Raw genomic sequence first — 12,991 nt, forward strand, 5'->3', positions numbered from 1 at the left:
GATACAGTCTTGTTGTATTGAGTCCTGAATTCTTCTCCAACTAGGTCTCGTAGTGATTTGGGAAGGCCATTAAGAAAATTTTCTTTTCAATAGGCTTTGTTGCCATCTGATCTTGTATATATTCTGGTTAAGAATGTGTCTTTGTACTTTCTGAAGTCTAAGAGATTTTTGCATTTGAGGTTGTTTAATAGCTCTGAATATTTTTGGGTCACCGACGAATGTCTTTGCGATAGTGAATATTAGTGTTGCTACTGCATTTGAGATGGTGTTTTCATCTTGAGGAATTGGTTCACCATTGATATCGATTTTGACTGCATTGAGAATGCTGTCCTTGTCTTCTGTAGTGAAGTGTTCATCCCACCAACCTTTGAATTACCCGGTGAATCTTGTTATTAGAATATGAGCAAATAATTGGTCAGTAAAACCATGTGTTATTCGATAGGTTTTTGCCACCATTGTCATTTGTTGAAGGATTGTAAGAATATTGTATTCGAAAACTCCATCTATGTTCCATTCATAAATGTTGTTTGCATTATATGAATTTTGCATAATATTGAGTTTTTCTTTAAGAACAACATCTGGATAGGTAACTAGGGAGTAGTACATTGATTTTGCGGCAATGTTGTCATGCTTATATCTGAGGTGTGGAGAGATTCGATCACCAGTTTCTGTGTTGTAGAATACAACATTGAAGTATCTGATTCTGTCTTCCCTGCATTTCTGTTTGTAAGAATAGTAGTCTTTCAAAATATGCAGGATTGTAATCATCAGCAAGTTTGGTTGGAATTCAGTTGCTGATTTTTCTAGATACTGAACTTGTCATCTTCCTGCAAAATAGAATTTGTTAGTTTTAATAGTTTGGAGAAAGGTAGGAAGGCATTAGGATCAAAGAATTAATATATTATGCCCTCATCTGTGGTTAGTTAAGGAATTAATTGGTGGATAAAAGATATTCCTAATATATCAGATTAGCAATAAAATAAAGAAAGTTTTTATAGATTATAGTCATACTTGTTTTTCATCTTCTTAAAACTAACCAGGCTAGTTTTTGATTAGACCAGAAAAATCTATTCAGTCAGAAGATATGGATATCTAATCATCCAAACCACCAGTGATGAAGATAAAAGAGAAGGTCCGGCGGTCAATATGTTAACCACAGACCAAAACCTTTTCCAAGACATCATTAAAGATTTTTTTGTCAAAGAATCCCTAAACCAAGCTCCAATCACTTTGAATTCCTTTAACCAAAGATCAAAGTCCCCTCTTTAATATTCCAGAAAAAGACAGCTTCAAAATTCCCAAACCAATTCCTTGTAATCAAAACCCCATAATTTCTTAGAAATTCATGACAAATTTCCTATTCAACCAACGACCTTCCAAAATCTTCAAAAAGGAACCAACCTTGCAAACCTAAATAATAATTCTCAATTACTTTAGGATTATTCGGTCCCAGTACGATTACTAATTAATGACAATTATGTAATCGAAACTAAAGCCCTATTTGATACAGGAGCGGACCAAAGTTATATTTTTGAAAACCTCATTCGAACCCAATTTCTTGAAAACTCTACTGAAAAGAGGTTTAGAAGAGCCAACAATTCCTAACTTGATATCAGAATTAAACTTTCAAATATATCAAACCCATTCTCAGATACCTTCTTTTTAACCAAGTATCTGACCAACAATATCATACTAGGAACATCCTTTCTCAATCAGTTAATCCCTTTCCAAATCATCTGTAAAGAATAATATCTTTTAAACTAACTAATTCTTTTTTGCAGAAACATGACAGTAGAAGAAAGTAGTCCATCAGAAACACAAAATTGTTTCTTCGACGGATATTCTAATTGGGTACAAACCTTTCTCGAAGAAATATCCAACAATCAAACTAATGGAGACCAAACATCATCAAATTGGAATCAAGCCAATGAAGGCCAAACATCAAATTGGATTCCTGATGAATCAACTTCAAATTTGATTTCTGATGAATCAACCTCATATTAGATCCCTAATGAATCAACTTCAAATTAGATACCTGATGAAGCAACTTCAAACCAATTCCAAACAATTGATGAAAACTCGACAATAAACTAGATTCAGGAAATTGAAAGGAATAAAAATTCATTTTTAATCCCTGAAGATCCTGCTACTCAATCCTTTCAGATCATCATTGATCTATCAAATTTGATTTGGACAGCTCCGGAGGCAAACTGTTGGATGCTTGAGACTATCGTATTTTGTATTGGTTCTGCTGGTGCTACTTCAAGAAGTATCCGACTTTCGAGGAGTGTGATCTGGTTCCATGTGATAGATTTTGTGACTATAATCCGAGATATAGCTAGATCTGTTTGAAATATGATTGTTTCTTCCTTTTGTAATGTTTTTAGGGCATCATCTTCATCAAAAACCAGTATAGATATGCCTAGACACTCAACAACAGGAAGAAGATCAGTTCAAAAAGATCACTAACTTCTTCTATCTCAACTCGACTCCAAGATCTAGATCTCTCTTCCAAAATTTCACAAGTAAGGTATGCAACCAATAGGTCTATTCCTTCAGAAATTCAAGATGGATTCTCAAATGATGCAGATCAGGAAGGACTTCCTAAATCTCCCATATATTCTTTCATAACGGATAGTTGTCCTCAACTTGATGAGTTGAGGGTACTTACTATAGAATATTAAATTGACAAACAAAATCTCATGACAGAGTTTTATGCAAAATTCAACTATGCTAGAAGGACATGATTTTTTGACAAATACAAGGGACAACATCGACAAAAAATATAAGAAGAATTCTATGAATTCTTGATAAGAACAAGACAACACATCTAATTTTTCGATTGGTTTGAAGTATATTCTCAGAGAAACAGAATTGATTATCCCTTCTCCCAAACAGCAAATGTGGTAAAAAAGTGGCTGACAGTTGAAGAAGAAATTCATGCAAAACTTTTACCACCAAAATCAATCACTTTTTCATACAAATCGACAAAAATAAATGCCAAACCATTAAAACTCAAAACTGCTCAGGATGAAGGAACAGTCAAACTCAAGAATATCCAGGGAATCTATGAACAGAATAACTACACCAACAAGTATTTACAAACACTCGGAGAGTATATTTTGACCTGACCTATTCCCAAAACTCCTTCCATAAACACTTCTTCATCAAATCCACTTTTCAAACCTCACAAAATACCAGCCAAGTTTCAGAAAGACCTCCAAATCAAACCTTTGACCCAACTAGAAAAAAGAATAGCCAAAATAGAACAATCCTTTTCTACCCCAATATCCAAACAAGGATCAAACAACCAAGGATCCACAAGTATTAGCCAATTAGCCTGCACAATAACTAAAGAAGAATTCCAAGAGTCTTTTTGACTTTAAACAAATTACATTAAGGGGGCGTTTGGTAAAAGGGTTTCGGAATGAAGTTATGGAATAAATCTCATGATTCATGTTTGGTTCACTACTATCGGAATTGAAATTTTGGAATGATGTCTAAAAATTTAGCATTCCTCCATTCCTTAGTAAGTCGGTGGATTTTGTCCAATACCCAAGTCTGATTCCCAAATCTTATAATTATATAATATTAGTATAATTAATATTTATATATATTATATAATTATATAATTATATTGTAATATATACATATATATAATATATTATAATTATATATTTTATTATAATATTAGTATATTATATAAATATATATTATAATTTTTAGTATAATTATAATATATATTTATATAATATATATTATAAATTTATTAATATTATATAATAATATATTTATAATATATATGTATATATATATATATGTATATTATATGTGCATATAATTATAATATATACATGTATATAATATTAATAAATTATATTTTTATTTTTATTTTTATTTTTATTTTTTAAATATAATAATATATAATTATAACTATATTTAATATGTAACATACATTATATTTATATAAAAAATTAGTATAATTAATATTTATACATTATATAATTATAATTATATATTTATATTATAACATTTGTATAATTATATTTAATTTAATTAGTCACAAACTTATAATAATGATATTATTATATTATATAAATCTATATTATAATTATTTATTTAAATATAATTATAATTATATAATATATATTATAAATTTATTAATATTACATAATAATATATGTATATTTATAAATGTATATTATATGTGCATATAATTATAATATATACATGTATATAATATTAATAAATTATATAATTATAATTATAATTATAATTTTATATATAATAATGTATAATAATAACTATATTTAATATGTAATATACATCATATTTATATAAAATATTAGTATAATTAATATTTATATATATTATATAATTATAATTATATATTTATATTATAACATTTGTATAATTATATTTAATTATATATAATATTTAATTTAATTAGTTACAAACTTATAATAATGATATTATTAGTTATATTTATTATATAATGTATATTAATCTATGTAATATAATTGATATTATCAATTATACTAATAATTATACATGTTTACTAATAGAAATTATTAATTAGTTATACTAAATTTACCAATACATTTATACTAATATATTTAATTAGTAAAAATTTCTTATATCCCATTTACAAAGAACCAATGAACCAAACATCAACTATAATAATGATATACATTCCTGGCACTGAACCAAACAAATGTATTGTAATGATTGATTCCATTCCAAATCCAGGATGAATGATTTCGAATCCGAATCCGAATCCGAATCCGATTCCAACATGCGAACCAAACGCCACCTAAGTCTCTTTTTCACAAAACCAAATTTTTAATTGAAAAAATTCCTAAAAGTTATACTACTCCCGACGTACCTATCCAGATATCCTTCTTAAAGAAAAACCCAACATTATGCAAAATTCATATAATGCAAACAACATCTATCAATGAAGTATAGATGGAGTTTTTGAATACAATATTCTTATAATCTTACAACAAATGACAATGGTGGCAACAGCCTATCAAACATCACATGGCTGTACTGGCTAATTAGCTGCCCATATTCTATAATAGGGTTCACCAGGTAACTCAAAGGTTGGTGGGATGAACACCTCACTGTAGAAGACAATGATAGCATTCTCAATGCAGTCAAAATCGATATCAATGATGAGCCAATTTTTCAAGATGGAGACACCATCTCAAATGCAGTAGCAACACTAATATTCACTATCACAAAGACATTCGCCAGTGACCTAGGAATATTCAGAGAAAAATCATCAGAGCTATTAAACAACTTCAAATGCAAAAGTCTCTCAGACTTCAGATAGTATAAAGACATATTCTTAACCAGAATATATGCAAGATCAGATGGCAATAAAGTCTATTGGAAAGAAAAATTTCTTGATGGCCTTTCCAAATCACTATCAGACCTAGTTCGAGAAGAATTCAGGACTCAATACAATGAAACTGTGTCATGAAAAACAATAACTTATGGACAGTTAACCAGTCAGATTCAACCGGTTGTACTCAAAGTATGGCGACAAGACAAGATGCTCTGACAACTTGTAAAAGATCGAGCCCAAAGAAGAAAAGATCTTGAATCCTTCTATGAACAATTTGGACTACCTAACTATTACAAAAAATCTCATAAACGATACAAACCCACTAAACACCTTGAAAAACCTTCCTTTACAAAAAAGATATCAGTCCAATAAACAACCACCTCAAGTCATAGGACCAGCCCTACCTTCAATTATTTGCCACAAAGTCATAAATCTGGACATATAGCCCAATATTGCAAATTCAACCAAAAAATCAGTACCTTAGGTCTAGAAGACCAGATCAAAGCCCAAATATCAAATCTTCTAATCGAATCAGATAATGATGATTCTGAACGAGAACAAGGTTATGTCAATTAGTTAGATGATGACATTTCAACATCTTCTTCCCAAGCCACCAATGATGAAGATGAAAAAGAAGGTCCTACAGTCAATGTGTTGACCAAAGACCAAAACCTTCTCCTCGATATCATTGATGATATTCCAAAAACAGAAAAAAGACAACTCTACTTAAACAAGTTCAAAGAATCCCTGAACCAAACCTCAACCTCTTTAAACCTATTAACCAAAAATCCAAGACTCCTCAAAACCTATAATCTCACAAACATTCTTGATAGGTTTTCTTCTAAACCTACTAAGCCATTAACCCTTCAAATCTCCAAACAGAAATTGATCTTCTCGAAGAAGATATCAGAGCAATCAAAGTTAAGCAAGAATTTGACAGTTTTATTCTTTAAAACCTGGTACCAGCCGAAGAACCTACCAATTTAAATACTCAGAATGACACTGAGTTCTTAAACCAATTATCTAAGAAAACCAAGAAAGATAAAGACCACTTGGTCCAAGTTCGATTACTAATTAGCAATAATTATGTAATCGAAACTGAAACCTTATTTGACACTGGGACAGACCAAAGCTGTATCCTTGAAAACCTTGTTCTATCCCAATTCTTTGAAAAAATCAAGGAAGGGCTTAGGGGGGCCAATGGCTCTAAACTTAAAGTCAGTTTCAAACTGTCAGACGTTCAAATTCAACTCTCCTCCTTATCCATCCCAGACACATTTTTTCTAGCCAAAAAATTAACTAACAATGTTATATTAGGAATATCAATTAGTTCCTTACCTAACCACAAATGAGGGTATAATACCTTAACTTCTTAATCCTAATGCCTTTCTACCTCTCTCCAAACCATTAAAACTAACAAATTCTGTTTTGCAGGAAGATGACAAGCTCAGCATCTAGAAAAATCACCAACTGGATCCCAACCAAAATTTCTGATAATACAATCCTGCATATTTCGAAAGACTACTATTCTTACAAACAGGAATGCAGGGAAGACAAAATCAGATACTTCAATGTTGTATTCTACAACATAGAAACTGGTGATCGAATCCCTCTATACCTCAGATATAAGCATGACAACATTGCCACAAAATCAATAAACTATACAGTTCGAAACCTGAAAGATCAAAGTTTCATGAAACGAAGGAAAATTTAGATGTTAATCCTCAACAGACATTGGCTTAAGGAATAGGGAATACAAACACCTGAATATGATGAAATGATTCAGAAAACAAAATAAGAATTATCAGCAACCATTTGCTAAATACCTAAACAGATGCTTCTAAGGATATTCAAACTAGCTCAACCGGAACAAGAAAATTAAAAAATATTCTCATTGTAGCACCGAAAGTCACTGTAGCAGTCCGAAAAATTACTATGCAAACACAGCAACAAAAAGGTAAACTGTGCACTGTAGCGGTACTGTACACGGTAGCAAACAGTAAAAATCACTATAACGGGTAGTGTAGTAACACAAAAAAAATTTGCTATAAATACCCCTCAATTCCAACACAAAAACACACAACTTCTTTACACTTCAATTTCTCTCTCTAAGTTGAAGAATTCTCTCCTCCTTCTCTCTAGAAGACAAACTAGTTTTTAATTTTTAGAATTCAAACAAGGAAGTAAGCTTTGATCAAGAATCAAGCAAGCTTCTCAAACTTTGTAAGTCTTCTTACAAGTTTCATATTCAATCTTATTCTGTTGAACGGTCGGCTGAGCCACTTCATATTCATATTCATTTTCTTATTCTTGTTTACTTATTCTATTTATATTAATGATTCATGGCCGGTTATATCGTCTGATCTAACTTACTAACTTGTTTTTATATTTTGTTTATATATTCTGTTTATATATGGTTGGTTCTACCGCCTAAACTAACAATTTAACTGGTGACAATCCGATTGCAACCCACTTCCTAACTATTTTGCTCTGTATTTCCTTTACTTTCTTTATTTTCCTAGTTTAAGGGGCTAACCCCTTATCCCGTCTGGTATCAGGCAACTCAGCCGACAATTCAACATTATGCAAAATATAGTCGTCTGGTTTAAGGGCATAAATAGTACAACCAATTTTAAGTGGCAAAATATTTTAACCCTAAAGTATATAAATATACATATACATGTACATACATACATAAGATCACCAACATATATACACACATAAGAATACTAATACATACATACATACACATACATACATACTTATATATACACACACACACCTACTATATAAGGAGGAAGTGAAATTATTGTAGCAACCCCAATGAATGTCAAGTGACTCCCTTTCATTTTGACACCTAGAATATTTCTCTTTTGAGAAAACTATCTTCATTTTTTCTTTTCTTCTTTTTGCTTTCCTTTTTTTTTGGTTCACCTTATTTCTTTTCTTCAACGAAAGACAACTAAACAAATCCTCATATATACTGTTGCTTTCTCATTTAGTTTCCACTCTGTACACCTTTATTTTTTTCCTTCATCCTAATCGTTTACTCTACTTTTTTTCTCTATGGGATTAGTTGATACATTTTCTTTCAATTTTGTCCATAATTAACCAAATGAATGGTTTCATTGTAGGAGATCAAGGATGGGTTTGATATTTCCTTTTTTGCTTAGTCCAATAATTATCATTCATGATCTTCTACTCTTACCGTCTCTCTTTGGTATGTACTATTTAATATTTTTTGTCATTTTCTGCCTCCTAATTAGAAACCTTTGCTTATTTCTTTTCTCGTCGCTTCCTCCTTCATCTGACTTTCTTTTTCTCCCTAAAAGAGGCAAGTTGAAGTTTGTATGTGATGCTGTGAATACCTTTTCCCCCTAAATATAAAGAAACGTGCTTTTATTTTTCCATTTTATAATTTTATTTATTCTAAAATTACTTTTTGGCCTTTTATTTTTTTAAAAAAATTCCCTAAGGTTGACAAGAGGACGGGTGGTGATTACATGAAGAATCTTTAGATTGACAATGAAAGAATTGTAACTACTTTTCCCCCCATAAAATAATAAACATCATTGCACATATTCATTCCAATTTTAATTTTTTATTTATTAAAATGTTATTTGATAATAGGGTGATAATGCTAGAGTGGAGGAGGAAGAATCTGACAAGTGAATGTCCAAGGTAAATGATGATCAAGAAGGAAATGGTGAGGCATGTTGAATTAAAAATTAATCAAAATCTCTTAATTTATGGATAAATAATTATATTTTGATATTTTGATTTATATAAAGTTTCTTAATAGTGAAAAGTGCTTATTTACTAGATAAGGTGGATGATATGTAAAATAATTATTGGGGCTAGAAATTTAGGGTGTGAAGAAAATATTTCATATCTCTTTATTTTGAATTACTAGCCTTGTTCATGATGGGTAGTTTATTTTCATAGTTTCTAATTTTAGCAAATGATAGCTTGAGATTAAAAGAAGTATAAAATTAAATTTCAGAATCTTTTGTTTAAACTGGTTCTATATGACTTTCTAATTTTAGCAAATGATAGCTTGAGACCGTTAATGAAGGATTCTCCCGAATAACATTGGATTTTCTAGGCTTCTGGTAGAAGTACAATTCGATTTGCCAAAGTTTGGTGAAAGCAGGGACTTTTTTCTTTGGGATTAAGGATTGGCAGTGGCTTGAGCAAATTTGAAATTTATATATATTAAGATTTGCTTGCGTGTCGACTTTGTATTTGACCAGTTAAAGCCATTTTCTCATGCAGTTGTGGTTACATTAGGCAAAATTGATCTTTACAACTTGCATTTTGACAAATTCAATTGTCTTGAAAGAAGTTGGGTATACCTTTTCTCATCCAATAGAACATGTATCATGAATACTACTTGACATCGACTCCTAAATCATCCAGAGTAAAGTTTAACTCTGATGTTGCACGAATTCTTCTACGACCTGCAATGTGAATTGGCAACGACGACTGACGCCGCTAGCCATGCTGTGGCTGCTTCAAAATAGAGTTGTATAAGGTCTGTATTCCACTATCTGTCAGCCATTTGAGGAATTTGCATAAAAATGTGTTCTTGAATCTAAGTATAATTGCAGAAAAGTTGGTCCAGTACAAGCAGCCTGCACTGCAGAAGAACTCCGTGAAGTTCTTGGTAAATGCCCATCCATACTATTATCATGCAACAGTAGTACTCGGTCTCTCTCAATTTGAATTGGATGTCTATTGATTTCATATTGCCTCCAGCCTGGATTACCATGGTAAATCAGAAAGGATTAATCTGAATGCGTTGCCAGTATAATGTTTCTTTTGCACAAAAGATCTAGATTTGTGCCACGTTCAAGAATCTCCTAGCACCTCACTTGTGGTTTTTCTTGTTATTTGTCCACTTCATGATATTAATTGAGGTGTTCAAAGAAAAGTTAATTTCTTTCAGCATGATTCCCTTGACTTTCTAGGACATATTTGATAGTACTATATATATATATATATTTAACTCATGGTTGCAGTCTCCTTAATATCTTGTATGTGAAAGGTGCACCTGAAAGTGATTATATCTGAAGTGCTTTTATTTACATAGTTTAATAGTTTTTTTTTTTTTGGTCAAAAACTTTAGTTTATTACTCAATAATGGAAATGTGTCATGATTCCAGTGTTGTTAGTGTAAGTAGGATTACACTATCCACTATAGCAACCTTCTTTTTTTTTTTGACTGACACAGGAATATCCTGACTTATACCAGACTAATCCCCTGTGATAGCGCAGAACCTGCTCCAAGGATGCATTGTCAACCTAGTGACCTCAAGGTAAAGACCCAAGAGAGGCGCCATCCGAGCTACCTACTAGGAGCCCACTATAGCAATCAGGTGCAGTACAATTTGCATTCAAGCAGTCTTGGACATGGTTTAGCATAGTGTGTGATTTACCATGTGTTAATTCTGACATCAAATGAGCATATGAAATATGTAACAGCTTTTGAACCCCAATGGCTAGCTTAGATGGGAACAGTGTTTTTCACTGGGAGGAATCAGGTACAATAATATTACAACATAGAAAGAGGCAGAGGAAATACATGTATTCCAAGAAAGAGGAAGTGACAAGGACAATGAAAGTGTAAGGGAGAGAGTATAAAGAATGTAAGTTAGAGAAGACAGTTTGGCAACAGCAACAAATTTCAGGGCCAGGCTGCAGGCAAAGTGAAGCACTTGGTTCAAGACCCCAGAAGCTTGGTTTGTAATCTTTAATTGAATATAACAGACATCTATATCATCTATGCATTTGAAATCTGTCTTTCACAAAAATTAGATCTACTAATTAGGATATGTCATTCTTTCCATAATTCTGTTTTATCAGTCTTACAGGAGATTTGTTCTTCATTCTCTTTGGATATTATGGATGCTGCAACATACAATTACTTTGCTTTTTGAATAATTCAGCTAGATGTATAGAATCCATCACAACTACATTTAAGCATATTCATGAACAGATCTCCCCACCGAATACCTGCAAAGTGTGATCTTGAACATTTCCTTCACATTTGATCACTCCATCTAACTCAATTCATCACTTATGGCACATTTTGTACACAAAATCTGGGCAACCATTTGGCTAAATGTGTGCCTTAGTCAACTAAAACTATAAATCTACAAAAGAAAGTTCATAAGGAAGTTGGCTGATTACTGGACTGCCCGCTCAAAAGTAATCCACCTTAATTCACAAAGAAGATAATCGTCTTTGCAATCCTATGTAATAAAAAATGTTGCAGCCTCTGAACTTTCTGCAATGACCTTAAAGTAGCCCTCATGCACAAGTTCTTTCCTTTATTGAAATTTTCTTACAAAACTTTCCTTAGCAGGCATTTTCTGCTGTTTAATTTCCAAAATGAGTTTGCTTCTAATCGCTTTCCAAGCTAGTAAATTCTTGAGCACGAAAGGGGAACTGAAGATTTCTGAGGCAGGTTTAAGCAAAAAGCAGCGTCACTCAGGGGCAACCAGTTCAATCCTTTGGGTAATCACAACCAGACCAAAAATTAATCACCTAGAGCAGTATAATTACAAATAATGTTTACATACAAAACCAGCAACCGAGAGCATAAAAAGCTCTCAGGCGTTTGAGGTCATGATCCGAGGAACGGGAGACGGGGTCTACCTGTCAAGATCGTGGTAGTGTGTACATAGTTAGAGGGTGGTTGGTTAGGCTTCCGTGTCTTTCAGCTTGTTTTAGGCTTCTTTTTTCTGCTCTCTGTTTTTCAACTCTGTTTTGCAGGTTTGAACAACGGGTTTTCTAAGGAAGGAAATAGTGCACAGTGGTGTCAAGCAACTGGGTTGTAGAGGATGGAAGAGGAGCTAACTCGTGCATTCAGCAAGTTTGAGCTCTCTTCAACGGAACTGGGCGGGGTGGATCTTTGCTCGGAGGATGTCAGCGAGGGAGTCAAAGATTGCAGAAGGAGCCTGGTAGGCAGGTTGATAGGAACAAAAGTGGCAAATTACACAGGGGTCAAAAATTTCACCAATCATGCGTGGGGTTATCCCAGAAATTTGGTGGTAACTGAACTTGGCCCTAACATTTTTCAATTCCAGTTTGATGTTGATGAGGAACGGGAAAAAGTTTTGATGGGAGGCCCGTGGGTTTTGGATAATCAGGTCTTGGTGATTAAAAATTGGGAAATGGGTTGTGAAAGAAAGCCCCAGTTCTTTAGATATACATACTTATGGGTACAGGTATGGAATCTTCCTGTCCACTGGCTGTGTAGGACAGTGGGGATAAAGGTAGGAAAACTTTTCAATTCAGTGAGGGAGGTTATAGTTCCGCCAGTGGGAGGAAAAGAGGGTAGACATATGAAGATTCTGGTAGAGGTGGATGTGCAACAACCCCTTCTCAGAGGCACCTTGGTGAAGCTTGAGGGAGTGAATACATGGGTGGAATTTAAATACGAGCGATGTCCGGATTTCTGTTATAACTGTGGGATAGTTGGTCACGGTGACAAATCTTGCACTGAAGGAGGGAAGGAAGGACAGTCAGGTAGGGAAAGTCAATATGGAGCGTGGATGAGGGCAGGGAATATCATGACCTCCCCTTTGAGAGCGTTCAGAGGGGTCGAGACTGAGGTGAAACAAAGAGGCATGG

Source organism: Coffea eugenioides, chromosome 6 (assembly GCF_003713205.1).
Source record: "Coffea eugenioides isolate CCC68of chromosome 6, Ceug_1.0, whole genome shotgun sequence".
Taxonomy (NCBI): Eukaryota; Viridiplantae; Streptophyta; class Magnoliopsida; order Gentianales; family Rubiaceae; genus Coffea; species Coffea eugenioides.